Source organism: Mustela erminea, chromosome 6 (genome assembly GCF_009829155.1).
Source record: "Mustela erminea isolate mMusErm1 chromosome 6, mMusErm1.Pri, whole genome shotgun sequence".
NCBI classification, from domain to species: Eukaryota; Metazoa; Chordata; class Mammalia; order Carnivora; family Mustelidae; genus Mustela; species Mustela erminea.
In genome coordinates, this window is record NC_045619.1 from 47,571,396 (window position 1) to 47,590,618 (window position 19,223).

General features: G+C 39.1%; 1 protein-coding gene across 5 annotated transcripts in view; it reads right to left on the reverse strand.

The window, feature by feature from the left end:
• FRS2 (fibroblast growth factor receptor substrate 2) overlaps nt 1–16,642 on the reverse strand; it is a 117,202-nt gene extending 100,560 nt beyond the window's left edge. For all 5 annotated transcript variants that reach the window (XM_032347066.1, XM_032347061.1, XM_032347065.1 and 2 more), the window contains exon 1: nt 16,428–16,642. The gene's annotated coding sequence lies outside the window, so the exon portion shown is untranslated. The remainder of the gene's footprint in view (nt 1–16,427) is intronic.
• Between the last annotated feature and the right edge of the window lie 2,581 nt (nt 16,643–19,223).

The following is a 19,223-nucleotide window of genomic DNA, read 5'->3' on the forward strand; positions in this document are numbered from 1 at the left end:
TGCTAATACTAATCTGATGCCCTCTTCCACCTCTGCTTCAGACATTTATTACAGGGGCACCTGGGTGGCTCAGTGGGTTAAGCCTCTGCCTCCGGCTCAGGTCATGATCTCGGTGTCCTAGGATCGAGCCTCGCATCAGGCTCTCTGCTCAGCAGAAAGCCAGCTTCCCCTTCTCTCTGCCTGCCTCTCCGCCTACTTGTGATCTCTCTCCCTGTCCAATAAATAATTTTTAAAATCTTTTAAAAAAAAAGTTTATTACAATCTGACTGTTCAATTATAAAACCAGAAAACTAGGGAAAAAAATCTTGAAGGGGGTGGAGTATATAACATGGTAATTAATAATTAGGGAGAGGATCACATTTATTTTTTGTAAAGTAAGAAATCCTTTTGGGGTGCCTGGGTGGCTCAGTGGGTTTAAAGCCTCTGCCTTCGGCTCGGGTCACGATCCCAGGGTCCTGAGATCGAGCCCCGCATCAGGCTCTCTGCTCTGCAGGGAGACTGCTTCCTCCTCTCTCTCTCTGCCTGTCTCTCTGCCACCTACTTGTGATCTCTGTCTGTCAAATAAATAAAATATTAAAAAAAAAAAAAAAAAAGAAAGAAAAAAAGAAATCCTTCTACTGGATCTCTTGTTAACAACACTGATTTCCATCTGAGCACACAGCTATATTGCTATGTACCATTCTAAATTTACAGACTTAATGATCTGTTTAAAACAAAACCAAAAAAAATCAAATTATATAGCACAAAGATTTGTTGTCATAACCAATTAGTCTAATGAGGTCTAGAATATATCAAGTAAATGAAAGATGCTAGCTGGCATATCAAAAAATCTATATATTCCTTGGCCAGATTCAAATACTTAGACCAATGCAAACAACAAACAAACTCATGAAATAAAGATGTACTTAAGAAAATAGGAGGTAAAAAAGTGCCAATTATTATGTGGGTGGGGTTTACATATCTTGACATTTACAAAGAAAAAGGGCAAGAATGTTATCAGTTGACAATTTTCATTTTCATTCTGTATTTTTTACTAAATTATTCATTAGGCTCAAGAGTATTTGAGGTACTTGATATACTCAATTAAAAAGTACTGCTAAAAAAAAAAAGAGTACTGCTAATAATAATATTAATTATAATCAAATCAAAGTCAGGGTTTAACAACTGCACAAATGAGTATTTAAATTCATATCAATGAATTTAATTCTGAGTCAAGGACCACCAAAGGTAAAACCAAGAGTTCCTTAAGCGATCTTCAAGATTTAGAAATAGCCTAATAATCTCATATACTATCTGAAATATAGCTTTCTATGCTAACTAAAATAATTAAATTTCTTTTGGAAGGCTGGAATTTAAACTCCATGTGGCAAGACCAATTATCTAATAGTGATCAGAAGCCCTGGTTGTAGTGATAAAAATAGAAAACCTAATGAATTATTATGTAATATATGTATTTTATTTTGTGGCAAGACTTTTTTGGACTCTAACATCTGGAAATCAATGGAAATTGAGTATTTTAGGTTTTTCTTTTTTCTCTTTTTAAAGACTTTATTATTTATTTATTTGACAGAGAGAGATCACAAGTAGACAGAGAGGCAGACAGAGAGGAGGAAGCAGGCTCCCCGCTGAGCAGAGAGCCCGATGCAGGGGCTCGATCCCAGGACCCTGGGATCGTGACCCGAGCCGAAGGCAGAGGCTTTAAACCCACTGAGCCACCCAGGTACCCCGCCTTTTTTTTTTTTAAACTGTTCTAAAAAAGCAAAATGTAAACTAAAAATACACACCAGATTCTAAATATTGACAAAACATTTATCAGGAAAAGGTTAATGTGTTCTGGGTGAGCACAGAAAGAACCTATGAATTACTAGCTCAACTGATGCTTCATGAAATAGCAAGTAATAACATGGATAAAGATGAATGCTCAGATCCCAAACTATGAAGGAAATTTCATAGGAGGAAGAGCATGGTTTATGTCTGTGTTCTCCACTCCATCTTCCCCGTTAAGTTTTCATTTCACAATTTCCTCAGCAGTTACAACACTGTATGTGACTGCAGTCACATACACACATCCAATATAAAACAAAACAAATTACTGTAAGCCTAATTTTCACCTGGGTATGTGCTCTTATTTTTTATAGTTCTTATTTTTCTTTTAGCACAAAAGAAATACTTAAGTGCAAAATAAAACTAGGACCCAAGATGTGGAATAACCACAAAAACCCTACCCCCAAGCACAACCTGAAGACCACTCACGTGTACTCACTGAACTGACTAAATCAGATGACCTAAAAGGCATCAAACACTTCACAGTACGTATGAGGACACACTATATTTCAATCTATTCACATTTCAGGTACAAATCCTGGACTCTACCACTTAGTATCTGTCTCAGGAATGTTATTCAACTCCCTGAGGCCTCAGCTTCCTCATCCGTAAAATGGAAGTAAGGTTCATAATTCAGTAGAAACTCTTTTAACAGTCCTCTATTTTATCATCTTACAGAAATAACGCTCTCCAGTCCCTCCAGACTGACCACTTGGACCTAGCAGAGTCTTCTAAGCAGACCACTTTCTTAACGTGCCCCCACCCTTCTGCTCACCAAATGAGCTAGACACTTAACAAGAGCCAGCTGTTTCTGACAGATTCTGTCTCTGAAAATTGTGTTGAAAAATTCAAAAAGATTCAAAGGCTAATTAACTTTTAAAAAGTTATTATGGAATTATGTGTACATAAAACAGCTTTAAAAGTATAACAAAAAAATCATAAAACATAGAAAGATTTTACAGAACACATTGAAAATGCCTTAAATTCTCTCTTCTATAGGAAAGGGATACTGTTATGATATCCAATAGATAATGACTCCTGGGTGGAGATTAAGCCAAAAAGATGATCCAGATTTCTTTTTTTTTCTTTTCTTTTTAAGATTTATTTATTTACTTTGGAGAAAGAGAGTGCAAGTGGGGGAAGGGCCCAGAGGGAGAGGGAGAGAGAAGCTTAAGCAGACTCCACACTGAGTGCAAAGCACAAGGTTGGGCTTGATCTCAAGACCCCAAGATCACGACCTGAGTCAAAACTAAGAGTCAGATGCTTAACTGACTACACCACCCAGGCACTCCTAGACAATCCAGATTTCTAATCAAAGAACCCATCGACAAAGAAAAACACTGACACTGTAGAGGGAAAGAAACAGTGAAGGAATATAGTATATATTCAAGTTAGTATTACAAATAATGTATCTTTTTTATAATTCCCTGCTAATCAAATTTCTCAATTATCTATTCCACATCACATATGAGATCCTCATATCTAGCTATCCCAAAAATTTAAGGGAAAATTGTGAAGACTAAATAAAGAACTTACACAGTGCATGGCACTTAGTAACATTCAACTAAAAACTTGTTTTACTTTAAGGGTTTTGTTATTACCCTGACGGTCTACTGCTCTAAGAATATAACATTTCTGAAACATACAGAAAAGCAAAAAGTGTACAACTTCCTTGTATTGTTATTTTTTTTATTCATGCACATTATACATGCCCCATACATTATTGGCCATATAACTTCTGCAGTGGTCGTCAAAAAAGGGAAGACATTTAATCCTAATGAATGCCCCAGATTATACAGAGTCCCTAGGATTGTACTTAACCATAAGGATAAACATCACAGTAATGCATTAACATGATTGCATGACCGTGCACCTAAAGCTGACAAGAACATAAGAAAAATGAATGAGGTGCCAGTGTATTACCATTGGAGGGATGGCAGCCATTCTCTGTTGAGCGAATAGACGGGAAAGGTCAAGGATCCAGACTTAGGATAGTAATTAAGAGATAATGGCAGAGACCAAAGAGAACCAATGCAGAAACTGGCAATCATATGGCAGGTAACAAACCTGCCAACTAAGGAGGTTACAGTTAAGGTAAAGACAAGGATCTGGTGATTCAACCTCTTGCTCGGAACTATTGAACACTAACAGAGATATTTAAATGCTTTTCTAAATTACTTAAAAGTAAAATCACATTTTTAAAAGTTCATGTCATTATGACATTACAACCAATTTTCTTCTTCAAGGAAAAAAAGTTACATAAAGAACTGCACTCTAAAATTAGAACAATGAAGTACCTTTTTCACCTTATTAATTTGGGGTGGGGGGGGCAAGGGAAGTAACACTAATATCCAATCTAAGAAGCATACGTAAAACAGTACTAGTAATACTATCCTCTTGAAAAGTAATTTGACCAAATATTTCAAGACTAATAAACCTTCATATCCTTTGGCTCAATATCACACATCTGGGAATCTGCCCTAAGGAAATAACTAAAAATATGAAGAAATCTATATGCTCAAATGTGTTTTCTGCAACATTTCTTGTAATAGTGAAAATTAAGTATGATGGTAACAGAAAATATTTAATATAACATTAAGTTAAAAAAAACAAACAAGATTGAGCATATACTAAAAATAGGATATAAAACATCATATGAACAAGGCTGTAAAAAAACTCCAAAATGATGACTATTAGAGTGGTGGTTTCAAAGTATGTTTTTTCCATTGTCTAACATTTCTGAAATGTTATTCTTCTTTTAGAATTAAAATAAATTATATTTTTAAAATATGTACCTCAAAAGATTACATACTGTATTATTTCATTCACATAATATTCTCATAATGGCAAAACTAGTGTTGGGTAGGGTTGTGAATACACAGAGGTGATGCTAGGGAATTCTTTGGTGGTGATGAATAGTTCTGAATCTTGATTATGGTGGTTACACAAAACTATACATGGGATAAAACTGTACAGAACTACACACTTACACAGAAATGCAGGTTTTTAAAAATGGTGAGATCTGTGTATGGCTTATAGTCTAGTTAACACAAATGTACCAATATCAACTTCTTGGTTTTCATATTCTATGACAGCTACATAAGATATCACCACTGGAGAAACCGAGTAAAGAGTATACAGGACACTATTGTTTTTGCAACTTCCTATGAGTCTCTACCTCAAAATAAAAGATTTTTTTTTTAAAATACATGTGCTTGTGAATATATTATGCTTTTTTTTTTGAGGGGGTGGGAGATAAAGGAATGTAAAATGAGCCATGAAATACAGAATTTCCAAGACACTACTACATACTAACTATGCACAAAACCACGTATGAGGCAAACAGCAGTCTTTAGATTGAACCATAACTTACTTAGGTCAGGTTTTAATAAAAGGCTTTAATAAAAGGCTTCAATTTAAATGAAAGTATCAGTCAATTTTCAGAATATGCTTAACTGAATAGTTCTGAATCTTAAACCCTATACTTATATATTCCATTAAGTAACAGCCCTCAGAATCCTCTCCCTTGCCAGAAAAGTTTCAACAGATAGAAATGTGATTTTCTTACATATATTCAATTTAAATACATAAATGACTAATATAGACAAAGGATATAATAGTTCATGACCTCTAGTTTGTGCTACTTGACAGCAACCACATCCATCTTAACCCTCCGTCTTAATCTCAATGCCTAACATGGTTCTTGATACCTGGGCTCGCAAGAACCATTTACTGACTCACCAACTCAGTGAATGAATCCATGTTCTAGCCAAGATTCAATGCCCAAGTCCCTCCAGCTTTAACCAAGAATGGGACATAGAAAGTAAGAGGTCAGAGAAAAAAAGGCATGAATTTAGCTAGAGACCAGCTTCTACCAATTCACCAGATCAAAAGATTACATTAACCAACACTTCACCCTAGTTTATCAGGATAAAAAGTGACCTTAGGAAAATCTTGAATCATTTCATCCCATCACCTAAGTCTTAAAAGAATTGTTTAATAACTAGAAAAAGAATTGAACTAGTATCAGAAAGTCCACTTCACTAATCTTCATCATCTAATGTTTTCAAGAAAACCAAATTTTCTTTGCTATAGGCAAATACATCAAATTTTTGATCTAAAAAAACTTAGCTAGAGTTATACAAAGCATTAAAAACCCCTTCCACACAAGCTCTAAGCTCTCAATGATTATATGTACATAATTATATATTATATATGTAAATATAAACACAAAATACATAAATAACATGACTACAATAGAACTACCTTATAAAACACTCGTCAGGGGTGCCTGGGAGGCTCAGTGGGTTAAGCCTCTGCCTTCGGCTCAGGTCATGATCCCAGGGTCCTGGGATCAAGCCCCACACATCGGGCTATCTGCTCAGTGGGGAGCCTGCTTCTCTCCCTCTCTCTGCCTGCTTCTCTGCCTACTTGTGATCTGTCTGTCAAACAAATAAATAAAATCTTTTAAAAAAATAATAAAATAAAACACTTGTCAGACAGCAACTCATGTCTATGTTGTTAGGTTTTTAAAAAGATTTTATTAGTTTATTTGGGAGAGAGAGAGGGAGAGAGCACAAACAGGGGGAGAGGCAAGCGGAGGGAGAGGGAGAAACAGGTTCCCCATGGAGCAGGGAGCCTGACCTGGGGCTTGATCCGAGAAACCTGAGATCATGACCTGGGCTGAAGGCAGAAGCTTAGCTGACAGAGCCAACCAGGCACCCCGATGTTATTTATTCATTCAAAAGTCCAAGGTACTGACAGTGTAACAGTGAACAAGTCACAGACAAGACCCTGAGATTACAGTCTATCTAGTAACCTAAAAGGCAAGCATAACTAGTAAAAAGAATCTTAAGAAAACCAGGGTTTAAATTCCAATGCCACCTCTTATTAGCTATGTCTCTGAGTCTTTATTTCCAGGACTTTAAAATAAAATCATAAAATATAAATATGCTTAGCAATCTAGAAGGCCCTATACAAATGTAAGGTATATTACTATACTTAAGTTTTTCATCAAGAAAAAATAAAAAACACTAGGATACTTCCCTACAAGTTATTTACTACTTGTAAGGGGAAAAAAGTAACTATACAGTAAATAAACCAGATAAGACCTTCAGCAAAATTTAAGAAAACAGGATACTAACCTCCAGGGGTTTATTTGTAAGCTCTAATCTATACAATTTTAAAGTGCTATTAAAAATCACTCTGCAGAGACGCCTGGGTGGCTCAGTGGTTTAAAGCCTCTGCCTTCAGCTCAGGTCATGATCCCAGGGTCCGGGGATTGAGCCCCGAATCGGGCTCTCTGCTCTGCGGGGAGCCTGCTTCCTCCACTCTCTCTGCCTATTTCTCTGCCTACTTGTGATCTCTGTCAAATAAATGAATTAAAATCTTAAAAAAAAAAAAAATCACTCTGCAAAATTAATACAGCAAAACAAACAGCAGAATCCTATCTACAAAGACTTCAGATATTGGAATTATCAGAGACAATGTATAAAATAAGTATATTTAATAGGTTTTTAAGAAATAAAAGATAGCTTGACAACATGACCAAGAAAAAGTATAAGACTACCAAAAATTAATAAGGATAAAGCAGTTGTAAAAAGAACTACATGAAACTTCTAAAAATGAAAAAGGTATAGTAAATAAAACTTGTATTTTTTTTGAAGATTTTATTTATTTATTTGACAGAGAGACAGAAAGAGAGGGAATACAAGCAGGGGGAGTGGGAGAGGGAGAAGCAGGCTCCCCGCTGAGCAGGGAACCAGATGTGGGGCTTAATCCCGGGACTCTGGGATCATGACCTGAGCCCAAGGTAGACACTTAACGACTGAGCTACCCAGGCGCCCCTAGTAAATAAAATTTTTAAAAACTCAATGAACATGCTACAGCATGGATGAACCTTGAAGACATTATGGTAAGTGAAATAAGCCAGACACACAGAAGGGCAAACAGTGTATAATCCACTTATATGAGGTACCTAGAATAGTTAAATTCATAGAAAAAGAATGTAACATAGTTCTTACCAGGGGCTGGGTGGAGGAGACAATGGGAAATTATTGTTTAATGGGCAGATTTCAGTTCCTGATAATAAAAAAAAGTTCTGGGGATGGACAGAGGTGACAGTGAATGTACTTAACGTCACTCAACACTTTCAGATTTAAAGTGGTAAATTCTACTTATGCATATTTTACTATAAAAAAGAACATAATATTTAAAGTAAAAAAAAATTTTAATTCAATAAACTAGCTGAACACAAATGAAGCAAGAATTAACTAACTGGAAGAAAGGATCTAATTATCCAGAACACAACACAGAAAGACAAAGAAATGGAAAATAGCAAAGACAGGTTAAGAGGCATGGAGGCTAGAGTAAGAAGACCAACTTCAAATACAAGTGAGGAGAAAATGGCCAAAATTTCTCCAAAATGGCTGAAGACACCAATCGTCAGATTCCATGGCCTAGTGAATTCCACACTTGATAAAGAAAAATCAATGTCTAGACACATCAAGATGAACGTGTGGAAAACAGATTCGAAATATTCTAAATATAGTTTAATAAAAGAATGACAATTAGAAGGATTACAGAGTTTTCAACAGCAATAAAAGCCAGAAGAGAATGGAATAAGATCTATAATGAACAAAGAAAAATAATAACTGCTAACATAGGATGCATACTCAGAAAACCCATCTTCAGGAATGAGATGTAGATAAAGACATTTTCAAACAAACTAAGCATTTTCCAATGCTTAGAATGCTCACTGAAGAAAGTTCTAAGAGATACATTTCAGGCAGAGAGAAAATGATCTTAGACCCCAAACAAGAGGTCTGAGATGCAAATGAAAATGATTAGCAAAGATACTTGTAAAGCAGAGGCAAATTAAAGGAACAGTGTTTAAAAAAGTAATCATATCTAATTTGTTGGGAGTCAGGGAAAACTAAAATAAAGGAAAACTACATTAAGCTTAACTTCCAAACTGGAAGAGAGAGGGAAATGAAATTTTCTTTAATACATGAAAATTAAAAGGAAAAAGGAATGATTAACACAAAATTTAGATGGTGGTTTCTTAGGAAGCAGGTCAGAGAACACAAGTGGTAAGGAGTATAAATTGACTTCAAAGACACAGTCAATGCAATTTATTTTACGACTGTTTAAGTTGTATATTCAGTATACTGTATGCTTTTGTAACAAAAGTAAAGTTTTTAAATCAACATAGAAGAAAAAAATCAAGACTAGTGATCACTCTCTAAAAATCTAGAATACTTCACAAACCTTGGTCTTAAAAACTGAAACAACAGGGGCGCCTCAGTGGGATGATCTGTTAAACTTCCAACTGGGTTTGGGTCAGGGAGGTGAGATCAAGCCTGTGTGCACCTGCACAAGCGTGGAGTCGGCTTAGAGTTTCTCTCTCCCTCTCCCCTTGTCCCTCCCCCCAACATGTGCACGCCAGCTCAAGCGCGCCCTCTCTTTCTCAAATAAGTAAATAAATCTTTAAAAAAAACTGAAACAATAAAAATACTATTTCATTTAAGAAATACTTATGGAGGGCCTAATTTTGCCTATAAATGAGCTGAGGGATGGCATGAAGATTTCTAACATCCCTTCTCCATGTCTTCCTAACCCTTGAGAGCAACACTATCTAATACAGTAGTCACTGGCCGCCAAGTGGGGCTATTCACATTGAAATCAATTAAAATTAAAAAAAATAAAGAAATCAATTAAAATCAAACAAAATTTCAAATTTAGTTCCTCTGTAACACCAGACACATTTTAGTGCTCAGTAGCCGTATGAGGGCCACTAGACTGAACAGCAAAGATACAGAACACTTCCATCATTACAGAAGGTTCAATTAGACACTGATGCTATATTTTTAAAACATGTGAAATATACTGATAATTGAATAATCTTAAATGTAAAAGAACATCTTAAAATTCATTAAATCTCCTCTTAAAGGCATTTTATTTCTATGAAACTACAGCTCCTTGATTAGTATTCAAAACAGTTTGCTGTCTGTTAAAAACATATAAAAGTGTCAATAATTGTCCACCATCCCCACAGAAACCAACAGAGCACAGCATTTTTTTAAAAAAATGAGTCAAAATGAAGCAGTTAAGCACAGTGCCACTAAACTGTCATGAAGCCATGTCCTAGAGATATGAAAAATCCATAGGATGAACATACGGCCCTTGGGGGCACTAATTTTATTTGACTTTAAGACACTGTTTACATATACATAAAATACCAAAACATGAAATTCATGTGAATTTTTAAAAATAAAACCCTACAGGAATCATGAACTTTTTTCTACTTATAGCAGGACACTTCAGGCTACCTCTCCAGACTTCTGAGCATACCATTCATTTCTGCCAATAGGAATACTTTGGAGGAAAAATCTAAGCATTGTTAGAATAAACGTATTCCATATGATTCTTTTATTTAGAATGAACAGTAATATACAACGAAACTCTATACAATAACATCCTTAATATCGAAAGAAGCAAAACTCCAGTCTCCTTTAAAATTAAAAGACAGAGGGCCAAAGCTATTTCAGCCTAATCTGAAATTTTGCTTTAGGCATTCTAACATATTCAGTATTTCTACAGCACTCCCAATTTTTAAAGTTACTTAACCAAAACACTAAAAGGAAACAAATGTGAAACCTTAATTTAACATTTAGGCTAGATCTGCACCTTAAGTTTTCTGCACCCCCTACCCCCATGCTGCTAAGTGAACGAGGGAGTCAAAACGCTCCTCATCTAGACAACTGAATGCAATTTCAATAGCGCTTATGCTAATAATTGGTTTGTGTCCCCAGGAGGACTTCTGTGGCTCCACTTACATAACCCATTATGCAAAGTGCTGAACCATTCTTTCTCTAGAAAGCATTCTGAATACTGATATTTGTACAAGGTTTACTTGCTTTATTAAATAAAAAAGCTTTTCTTGATCTAGCTTCAAAGATCTTCCCTGCAAAAGAGGTGAAAAGGAAAGCCAATTTCTAATATTTCATTATATCAAAGGCCAGTTATTTATCTTGTTGACTAATCAACAGAGTAATGACTTACAGCAGCACCCCCAGGCAGCACACCCCCCCCCCCAGTTCACCGGTTTCCTCTTGGGACTCTGGTTGAGAAATACAGCCCTAAATAATCTGAAGCAACTTGTGTGAACTGAAAACAATCTGAACTGCTCCTTGAAAGTCTTAATGTAAAACTCGACATTAAACTAATTCAGCAGTGATGAGAATCAAAATACAGTCCCTATAGGGTAAAAGAACAGTAGAATGTACCCCCAAACCTAACTTGACTATGTATAATATACTGGATGAGTAATCTCCCCCAATTCCCTGGCTCCGTTTAAGCCAAGATTTTCAGATTTCGCAGAACCATCATATTAAGAACAAAACTGGAGGACCAGCGTAGAGCTGCCAACTTTTATTTTGCCAAGAACATTTAAAAAGAAAATAACTACCAATTACCACCACCATTATTTCATAAAAGAACTAATATGCTTACGTCAAAAATGGTAAAAGATAATTTTAGGGGAAAAAATTATCTTTTAAATTCAACAGATTTAGCTTCATGAAAAGTGAATCCATTCTCATTTCAAACAAGTGAAAAAAAAACTCTGTCATGGACTGACACCTCTCCACAGTCCAGAACTGGGGAACCACAGGTGTAAGCAGCTAACTCCCACTAGGAAAAAGAAAACAACAGTAAGACAAGCCCAAACCAAATATTAACCTCTTCAATAATGAGGAAGTAGAAGCTCCGAGAGGTTTAGGGACTCTCCCAACATCGTATACTGAGAAATCTGACACAGGTCTGTCTAATTCCCAAGTCAGAATTACTAACCATTATGCTAAGTTTCCTCTAATATTCTTTCAGTGGTATAAAGATCCATCCTAAGCCAGTCACCTTTGTGACCAATGACAACTGAAGAATTTCCAAGACAGCTGGCTAGAGGTGTACTTCCCTGGCCATCACTCAGAGACCGAAGCTAAATGGAACTCCTGACCTTTGCCTCATTAATACCAGGCTCACTGCAACTAAGCCAACCAGCCCAGACAAAGCAGACACAACACCCCTGCCTCCAACGGGACTGACACAGGACTCAGGACATTCCCAAGAGCCTGTGATATAGTAAAAAACATATTTCTCCAAAACAAAAGGAATGTGTTAATCCTCAAGAAGGAAATAAACATTTCCCTGGAAATGCAGTCTAAAAATAATAACCTTGCCCTCCAGAAGTTACAAATCTGAGCCTCATTCTACAAACTATTACAATCTTTTACATATTAACACACCGGTTCCCCGTATTTAAATATCAAACAGAAAACTACATGTAATTCCATAAGTCTATAGTCCTTAGTTTCCAAATAAAAATACATAATTTTTATATATGTATCATTACATTATGGACAAAAGTATCTTACCATTCCATCCCTCTAGGATAATCAGGACATGAAAGACAAAACTACCTGTGTTGATCAGTACTTATAAAAGAGAGTTGAGAGAAAAATATGTAATTAAATACCATTTTCCAGGGCACCTGGGTGGCTCAGTGGGTTAAGCCTGGGCCTTCGGCTCAGGTCATGATCTCAGGGTCTCGGGATCAAGCCCCTGCAGCGGACTCTCTGCTCAGCAGGGAGCCTACTTTCCCCACTCTCTGGCGCCTCTCTGCCTGCTTATGATCTCTCTGTCAAATAAGTAAATAAAAATCTTTTAAAAAAATAAATAAATAAATACCATTTTCCAGGAAAGGCACTACTAGCAGCCAGTAGAAATAGGAGGGACAAAAATTGTATTTGAATATTCAAAGGCCTTTGATATTGAAACCAAAATTGAAAGTCACAAATATGAATAAACAGAATACCTATCAGAGATCTGCATCCAAATCCTCACATATCACTTGCCAACAAATGCCCAAAAGAAATGACCAAACAGCTCTTAAGTAACTAAAGCCTAACACTCTGGAACAAGTGAGTCTGAAAGAGTTCATCCTCCATGAAATGGGGTAATGATAGCATTATTTTATTTCCCAATTGGATTTTCCCATGATCAGATTCTTTGTACTCCATCTGAATCTGCAACGAGAGGGAGCAGAATACAGTACAGACTATCTTTTCCTTCTGTTTTAAACAGATGCCATCTAAAATAAAGGCTCATTTTTTTTCTTTCCTTGTAAACTCCCTCTCAGCTCTTTCATCTCTTTATACAGACTCAACTAGTACATCTATTTGTATTATTCTCTACACTCATGTTTAATATATGCCCAGCACTGACCTCTCTCATGAACTACAAACCCACATTTCCAAAAGCCTCTGGGCAATTCCAATGTTTTGCAAGTATATAAAAAACTCAACATATTCAAAACTTATCTTATTATGCACCTCTTTGCCTATATTTGTACTAAGAGTACATCCCCGTCACATACATTTAAAAATGAATGTAATTTGCAACTTCCAGTTTCTCCAAACTTTCCCCAATAAGCCCTCCTCCACCCACCCCATCTCAATGCCACTGTCCTTACCCAGTATGGATACTATATTGAAAGCTGGCTTTCTACCTCAAACCATTTCACATACTACTCTATTAGACCTAGTAGTTTCTCAATACCTCCTAAATGCTGAACTCTTAAATACAGCATTTAAACATGCTCCTCAACCCAGACCCACTTAGAATTTCAAACCTCATCTCTTATTTCCAAAAATGAACCCTATATTCTAAGCAAGCCGTCCACTAAATTTTCTGGGTATACAATGAACTTTCCCACCTCCACCCTTGTGCTTACATCACTCCCTTTATTTGAAAAGCCTTCCTCCACCTACTTCCGACCCCTAAAATTCTTATTTTAGAAAAGTCTTACCCTCTGCAATGTGAAACTCAGGCTGTCAGTTCACTGAGACGTAGCATGATATAATGGAAATGCATGGGCTTTGGCACCAAGCAGACCTGGATTCACACTGAGGCTCAGCTACTTAATACACTGGAGCACTGCCCTCCTTATTAATTAAGAAAGATGTTTTTACGTTGTTATGAAGCTTGGAAAATGTATGGAAAGCAACTAGCACAGAGCACGATGCTAAGTGTTCAATAGCTTCAGAGTACTTCTTTACCTCCACCACTTTCCACTTTTTAGCTGATTAGTCCATTAAAAATGAACCCATTTTCCTTTCATACAGCTCCAAACTTTAGGTCAAGCCCCTCACACAGTATTTACATTTTTATGTAAATATCTTACATCCCCTTCTGGATTTCAAATTCCTGAAAACCAAATACTTAATCTTTGTACCCTATAATGCCTAAACCGTGTTTTGCATGAACCACACAACACCCACCTATGATTAGAAAAAATCTGTAATATGTTTAAGCAATACAATTTACCTCTTCATGATTTCTGACATACCTTAGAAAATTATTGCCAAAACATGAATTTTAAAGGTTATGGATGTATATTTGTTCCTACATCGTTGCCCAACATCGCTTGATGCCTAACATAGCAAAAATCCAGTACCCACAGGGGTGCCTGGGTGGCTCAGTGGATTAAAGCCTCTGCCTTCGGCTCAGGTCATGATCCCAGGGTCCTGGGATCGGGCCTCGCATCTGGCTCTCTGCTCCGCAGGGAGCCGGCTTCCTCCTCTCTCTCTGCCTGCCTCTCTACTTGTGATCTCTGTCAAATAAATAAAATATTAAAAAAAAAAAAATTCAGTACCCATTGACTTGAATAATACAATAAAATTTACAATGCAAATATTCATTTCATTTATTTATTTATTTAATATTTATTGAATGGATTTGAACATAACAAAATTTACAGTGCCTAAAGGTATGTGAAATTCCCTGATCACCTCTTTACAATTCTTCAAATATTTCCCTTCAAAACACATTATCTATCATACTCTCACTGTGGATCCATAATCATATCTAACTTGACCCCTTTTGCACATTTTCTCGATTCCAAAATTCCAACCATAAGCTCTAAACAATCAAGTACTTCCAACGGCTAAGAATCTACAATTTCTATCTAAATCTAAAACTTGGGCAACTAATCTTCCCTCCACAACTTCTTCCAGGGACTTCAAAAATCAACCACCCTTTGACCACAATCAATAAAGGAATAAAAGAAACAGAATTTTTTTAAAAGCCATCCACACTTTGCCTGCTGAAAATCAACAACACTGAAATACATTTTCTTTTGCACAGGAGAGCTCACTGAACTTACCACTTCAGTCTCTTTTCCCTAATGAATGATATTACCTCCCCTTCCAGTAGTGGGAGGAGAGAGAATGAGGTAAGTACCTAAAAAACTACAGTATAAGTCCTAATAGAAGCACAAGCTGAGAAACGCAGTTAAGTGTCATGATTCACAAAGGTGGTTTGTGTATACTTTACACTGCAAAAACAAAAACAATGCAGACAGTCACAACCACACTCTCTTGTGATCCTAATTTAAAAATCACTATTAAATGCGGAAAACCCTTATCGCCTACAAACCTTCCAGCAGTTCACCACCTGAAATCTGTTCACTAAAAAACTACCTACATCACTTTCTCCTCTAAACATTCTCAATTTACCCGAGGTAAACACCCCAAAATATAGGTTAAAACACACGCACACACATCACCTCTGTCTACATATGTGAACCTCTGCATTGCAGCACAACTCTCAAGAGTATAGGGGACCTCTGAGGAGTTACTGACAAAAATGGTTTTTTAGAAGTTAAGGAAAATGACAGATCCAAATATGAAAGTATACAAACTTCGGGGAAGAGGGTGTGCAAATAATTCTCCAACTCTCTGTAACCAGTTCGTGCAATAGCCGCAGACTAAACTCGCCATAGCCACCAGAATAAGGAGTGCATATTAGAGAATAGCATCCTTTTATTAAGCCTGCAGGAAAATAAGGGAACTTTTCTTAACTACTGATTTTCCCCAAGCAAGCTGTTTTCCTAAATGACTTCGGCAACAGCTCGAGCAAGCTTTCCAGTGAGTAAAAGACCATGGGAGGCACGCTGGTGCCACACTGACCTACGTATTCAGAACCGGTGCCGGGCGCAGTCCAAATCGATCCCAGGGCAACCCCGTGGCGGGTCTGGATGTTTGCAAAAGATCCCCGGCATCTACGCATGCATCGCCCAGCCCAGAGACTGAGGAGACGACACCCCTGGGACCCGGGCTAGTTACCGACCCCAGGACAGACCCGGGGGACGCCAAAGTCGAGAACCGGAGCCCAAGATTGAGTCTGGTGTCCAGATTCCCGGCCCCAGGTCGCCAGAGGAAACCAAATCGGAGAGGCAACGCGGAAGACTTGGGGGAGCAGAAATGAGGAGGTCGGGTGGACCGAGGCCCGGCCCATCCCCACTCTCAGGTCCCAACCGCTACACCAACTCCAGGAACCCCTCTCCGGCTCCGCCCCGCCCACCCCAAGGCCCCGCCGCCCGCTCCTTCCCGCCGGGCAGACTCGGCGGGGACCTCTGCGGTCCACAAGCCCCTTCCCCGGATCCCGACAGCCGAGCCCGCAGCATAGAGCGGGCGGCAGGGGCCCGAGAGCACAAGTCCTGACGCGGCCCGCGGCCGTCCGGCGGCTCTCCCTCGGCCACTCACCGGCGGCCCGGGCGCTGGGAGGAGGCAGGCACGGGTCGGCAGCCGCGGACCCCCGGGCTCCAACCCAGGCAGGAGTTTCTACTCGAAGCCGATCGAGGCTCAGCAGCTGTGCCTACAAGGCCTCTCTCCGGCCCGAACCTTGGAAAAGCACTTCCGGGGAAGCGGGGGAGGGAAGCGTTTTGGCACCGGAACTGCTCGCGGGCTGGAGCTGCCAGGGCCTCCCAGGCGGGGCGAGGCGGGGCGAGGCGGGGCGAGGCGGGGCGAGGCGGGGCGAGGCGGGGCGCGGCGGGGCGGGGCCTCTCCCGCTGAGCGCCGTAAAGCCGCCCCCAGAGTCGTCACTAACCCTTTCTGCCCCGAGGCCCCTCCGATCTCCGAGGGGGCGGCTACGTGCCGGACTGCTCTTCCAGTTAGTCCACTCCAGCCACCTAATTTTACGGACCACGAAACAGAGGATAGGAGAATTTTGGTGCACGGGTCCGTTGTATACAGCCGGCCTCCCGACTTTCCAGTATTCTCTCCACTCCGGTCGGCCTCCTTTAAGAATAGTGATAGTTGGGCGCCTGGGTGGCTCAGTGGGTTAAGCCGCTGCCTTCTGCTCAGGTCATGATCTCAGGGTCCTGGGATCGAGTCCCGCATCGGGTTCTCTGCTCGGCAGGGAGTCTGCTTCCTCCTCTCTCTCTCTCTCTCTCTGCCTGCCTCTCTGCCTACTTGTGATCTCTCTCTGTCAAATAAATAAATAAAATCTTTAAAAAAATAAAAGAATAGTGATAGTTGACATTTATTGAACGCCTACTACGTGACAGCACTGTATTACGTGCTTTGGGTGCTTAACTCGGTCAATCATCTCCAAACCACTTGAGGTTGTTGCTCTTACCTGTATCAAGCAGAGGAAGAAGCCGGTCAAGGTACCAAACCCAATGCCACGAACAGTGGCTCTCGATTTTAACTTGTGTGTGTAAATCTCATCTACCCCAACAAGATTTTTAAGATCTTTAAGGGCAGGAGGCAAATTATAGTCCTATATTTCAGCATCATTTGAATTTGAACAGAAGCCAAGAGCCAGGAGACCCTGGAATTTTACTGCCTGCGTCCTGTTAGGTACTTTTACTTTCTCGCCTTGAGCAAGTTGCTTGACTTCCTTAAGCCTCGGTTTCCTCATTTGGTGAGTGCGTATACATTCATGGATAATCACCTCTGGATTGTGTAGGAATTCAAAATGAACCTGCAGGATAAACACTTCAGTGTACCTGGTACCAAGCAGGACTGGATAAAAGTCAACAATTCTCCCGGGTCACCATCAATAGGAAGGATTTCTCCTCCTGTGGATCACTCTAATGGGGGCAGTTTGGAAAACTGGGTTAGCAATAGACGACAGAAAAGATTAGTGAAAGAAATAAAGAGTAGAGGGTTTTGCAATAAGAAAAATGAAGGTAGGTAAGCCAAAGAATATCCTGGGGCCAGCCTGGACACTTGTGACACTGGGAGCTGAGACAGTCTGAGGACCCACAGGGTCAGATGCCAAGCAGGGAAAGAAGTTAAAGAAAAAGGGAATTCCTCAACCACAAAATCAGGAAGGCACAGAACATCTGAAGCAGATTCCCTATCTGGGGCCAGACTCTTGGAGGGAGGGTGGGGGATCCTCTTAACACGCATCCTGTCTGCAAAACAAATTTACAAGCATCTCTTAAAACTGTGGGGGAGGAAGGTTTTTTTAAATTTTCTACTAAGAAAGGCAGGAAAATGGAAATGGTTCAGAACCCGTTATTATGAATTTAAGATGTAAACAATGCCTTTGCCATTGGCTTTATTTACAGCGCTGTCCGCTGTCTTGCTTGTTTATTTTATTTTTGTGTTTGCAGAAGTGTTGGTAAATACTTCCCAGATACCCAAATTTAAACAGCCTTTCGTGCCTCACAGTGTGAAGAAGTGAAAAACAGAGCCTGGATTGGCAGAACTCACTAATTGCTCTTTCCACAGAGAAGCCTAGACGGACAGTCAGAAGGAATCCTGAACTTTGTCAGGCTTCCCACAGGACTCAGGTAGACTAAAGATCTGTTACCGAACAGTTACCTGACGAGTAAATGGCCCAGTCAGAATTTGAATGTGGGCCTGTCTCCTCAGATGCTTTGCGCTCACTATGCCAGTGGTTTTCAAACTGCTAAATGCTGCTGAATTACCAGAGTTCTTGTTTAAACACAGATTGCTGGGCTCCACCTCCTGGATTTCACTTAACCACGCTAGTTCTTCTTGGAGGTGTAGTCCATAGACTAGCAACATCAACATCGTCTGTAAACTTGTTAAAAATGCAAATTATTAGGCCCCACTCCAGACCTGGTGAATCAGAAACTCCAGGGTGGGGCCCCGCAATCTGTGTTTTAACAGGCCTTGCAGGTGATTCTGCCACATTCTCAAGTTGTAGAAACACTGCACTCTACCATCTTGTCTTCCACAATTCCCAACAGGAATAACTCCACTGAAGCAAAAGTTCTCCCATTGAATTAAATGATGTGTGCAAGCACTTTTATTCATGTTTTGCTCTCAGTGGGAGATGAGGCTAGAAAAAAAAAAATGAGTATTCATGGAGGACTCTTTTTTGATTATTTTACATCTGTACTGAAATTCAACCAGATAATACTAGGTTAGGGTGGACCTAATCTTATTTGGGAACTACTCTGTGGCAGGACTTTCCACGCATTTTCTAAATTAATCTTCACTACACTAGTATAAGGTTTTATGGTCTTAATTTTACAGACGAGAAAAACTGAGACCTAGATGAAGTAATTGACTTAAGGCCAC